We start from the raw sequence: 4,077 nt of genomic DNA on the forward strand, positions 1-4,077 counted from the left end.
ATTATCTTGGAAAAACAATTGTTTTCTTGTTCTTCTGGTAACAGGATCAAATTATCGTAAAAAACGCATTGTTTCTTGTTTTTCATGTAACATGATCTTATAAAAACAATTGTTTTCTTGTTTTTTAAATTAACAGGATAACATGATAGAATTATCTCAGAAAAACAACAGTTCTCTTGTTTTTTAGGTGACGTGGTCAAGTTATCTTAAAAAGACAATTGTTTTTTTGTTGTTCAGGTAATATAATCAAATTATCTTAGAAAATCAACAGTTTTCTTGTATCAGTATCAACTTATCTTGAAAAAGAATTGTTTTCTTATTTTTCAGGTAAACGAGATAAACTCATCTTAGAAAAGCGGTTGATTTCTTGTTTTACAGATAACATGATCAAATTATCTTGGAAAAACAGTCGTTTTCTTGTTCTTCTGGTAACAGAATCAAATTATCGCAAAAAACCCATTGTTTTCTAGTTTTTCAGGTAACATGATCTCATAAAAATAATTGTTTTCTTGTTTTTTGAGTTAACAGGATCAAATTATATCAGAAAAACGACTGCTTTATTGTTTTCAGATAACATGATGAAATTATCTCAGAAAAACAATAGTTCTCTTGTTTTTTGGGTGACGTGATCAAGTTATCTTAAAAAGACAATTGTTTTCTTGTTGTTCAGGTAACATGATCAAATTATCTTAGAAAATCAACCGTTTTCTTGTTTTTCATGTATCAGTATCAACTTATCTGGAAAATAATTATTTTCTTGTTTTTCAGGTAACATGATCTTAGAAAAACAATTGTTTTCTTGTTATTCTGGTAACAGGGTCAAATTATCGCAAAAAACCCATTGTTTTCTTGTTTTTCAGGTAACATGATCTTATAAAAATAATTGTTTTCTTGGTTTTCAAGATAACAGAATTGAATTATATCAGAAAAACAACTGTTTTATTGTTTTCAGGTAACATGTTAAAATTATCTTGGAAAAACAACAGTTCTCTTGTTTTTCAGGTGACGTGATCAAGTTATTTTAGAAAAACAATTGTTTCGATAGCCATCCTTCAACATTTTGTGTGTAATGAAAGCAACAGTGGTCACAAAATTTTTGTTTCAACTGAAACTGTTTTAAAAAATGCAAAAGAAATGTTAGTCACAAGAGAAACGCATAATTTGAGGTTGAAATACATTGTTCTACAAGTTGGGAAAGTTTTGGCATAATGTTAAACAAATAGGAATGTCTAGATTCGATTCTCTGGCGTTTTACGGTTTGGAAAAATACACTCGACGAATTTATTGTATTCAATTTTTGTTCTCTAATTAGAACTGTTGATTTTTTACATCTGAGGATACTCATTTTATATTTTCCAAGATTTCTTGTTCGCCGACGACACAAAATTCGTGGAAAAATATAAGAATTCGATTTGGAATAAACATTATACACACACCGTTAAAATTCCATGGCCGACTCAAAGCCAGATGTGCACTTGAATAAATTAATGAATATTCAAGACAGAGTAGCGTCACTATTTCATTATAGAAATTGAAGAGTTCGTGTAAGGTCTCCACAGCAGATTCTTTATTAGAAAAGATTGGCCTTCGGTATGATGAATATATTTTCGTTTTACCATGTTTCTTGTGACGTAATTTGACATTCAAAGCTGTAGGTCACCTTGGATGACATGCTAATTTCTCCGTCGCTAAAAGATTGAGAATTCTGCTGGTATGAAAAGCAGTGACTAAGTTTCCGGTAACGGTACATACCAATCTGACACAATGTAACATTCAGAGATGTAAAATCTTGTGTATAGAAGGACACACGTTTTTCAAACTGGATTCAAAGAATATATGCAACCACCTCTATCACACCGACCCAATAATTCTTTGCTCTTCTTGTTCACCCAAAAAAATTGCAATCAGCATAATCAAATATTTGGAAATATTGGTAGGTTACAATTTTCATCTGATAACCTACGAGTACTCGTCATAATATTAAATTTACGTCATTCGTTTTTACATGTATCACAGCTCAACTGGTGTGTCAATCGGAAGTGCAGGTCTGCCCTAAAAATTAGTGGAATATTCATTTCTGAGTCTATATCAACAGACAAAATTTTTGATGACGGCGAGTTTCATTCTCAAAAGATAACATATAATTATCCAGTATGAATGTTGGACATTTGCCTATAATGAATGCGAATTTCTAATGAAAAGGGTGTAGTTTTGAGAAATACACAAACACATAGATAATAGCTAGATTTTGTTGGTGATTATACAAGGTATACCGAAAGTTGACAAAATTCTAGGACTTAAAGTCATGGTACCGGAATATCTGTAAACTTTCAGTGCTGTTGGAGATATGTGTGATTATTGTGAAAATCTATCTCTCAGATCACTTTATCATTTGGGGAAAATTTTACTTTATGGGATACTCACGGATTTTCGCGATTTTTTATATGGTGGTAGAAATTCAAAACACTTTTTATTTTTTGTCGGACTCAATTAGTTTTAGAGATATAGCCTTTCAAAGTTTGTATGATGTCATACTGTACTTTTTTTAAGCAATAAACGATTGCAATTCACATATTTTTTTTTCAAGACATCTTTTTCCATATCATCGCACTTTTTCTATCCCTTTTCATTCATTTAATGCCAAGTTTCTTGAAATTAGATTGAAATTCCATAATTTGTCACATGCTAACTCAACCTAAACTAACCCGACCTAACCTAACTCAGTCTAACCTTACTTTAGAATTTTAAAAAACTGCATCCTCAATATCTAACCTGACCTCTAAATTCTAAAAGGAATGTATTTTCGAATATTTACTTTTGTAAAAACTATCTTTCTTCAACATCTAACCTGACCTCCGAATTATAAAAGGGAACGTAGTTTCTTTCAATAGTGAAACTTAATGCAATTTATAAAAAGTGATTTTGGTGCACCTGACAAATTATGGATTTTCATTCTAATTTCAGGAAGCTCGGCAATAAGTGATTAAAAAGGGATAGGAAAAGGTGCGATGATATGGAAAAAGTTGTGTTAAATAAAAAAATATGTGAATTGCAATCGTTTATTGCTTTTAAAAGAAGGTAAAATATGACGTCATAGAAACTTTGACAGACTATATCTCGAAAACTAATTGAGTCTGACAAAAAATAAAAGTGTTCTGGATTCCTACCATCCCTGAAAAAATCGCGAAAATCCGTGAGTAGGTATCCCATAAAGTATAATTTAGCCATCAATTTATACTCTGGAACCGATAAACCGCCATTTTGTGAAGCCCGCCACATTTAAAATGACGGCTCAAGCGGCAACAGAAATTAACAGAGGATTCACCTTTTTCGGATTTTGTTCGTTTATAATTTTTGATAAATTAGATTTTTGGCTGTCTAGTTCTCAATTTCAGTGGCAAGGAATTTTGATTGATTACTATGGTATGTCACAGAGACAGGTTTGTCTAGCTATCTGTGGTGCCATCAGTACCACACTGTCAGCGGCCATGGATATCCTTCTAGATCTGGTTCCCTAGAACTAGATCCTTCTAAATCTGGTTCCCAAGAAGAGAGGACTGGATTCTTCGGGAAAAGGAAATATAAAGAGCAGATAGTTGTTGTTTCACAAATGGATCAAAAACACCTTCCAGTTCTGGTGCTGGTGTTTTCAGTCGCAGACCCAGGACAGAGATATCAACCTGCCTAGGGACCTATGCGACTGTATTTCAAGTGGAAATCTATGCTACTGAATTATGTTCGGAGAGATTGGTAATCCAACCGCATACACAAGTCAGTAAAAATATTCTCGGGCAGCCAAGCGGCGTTGAAAGACTTAACAAATTGTCTCTTGTCTGGATTCCTGGCCATACTTGCCTGGAAGACAATGAGGCTGCCGACTCCCTTTCAAAGGAAGGTCCTGCAAGCTGCTTTATTGGACCAGAACCTGTCATTGGCATCGCTTTAGGCTTTGAACATTGAACATATGGATGGCAACAAGATTTATGGACTTCTGGTGAACTCTTCCATGATTGGCTCACTTCAAGGCGTACATTCACCCTTTCGAAGGTTGAAACCAGTTGTTGGATTACAGTAGGG

This window comes from Leptinotarsa decemlineata, unplaced genomic scaffold (assembly GCF_025532065.1).
Source record: "Leptinotarsa decemlineata unplaced genomic scaffold, Ldec_3_MD MMD2_tig00001719_RagTag_RagTag, whole genome shotgun sequence".
In the NCBI taxonomy this organism is placed as follows: domain Eukaryota; kingdom Metazoa; phylum Arthropoda; class Insecta; order Coleoptera; family Chrysomelidae; genus Leptinotarsa; species Leptinotarsa decemlineata.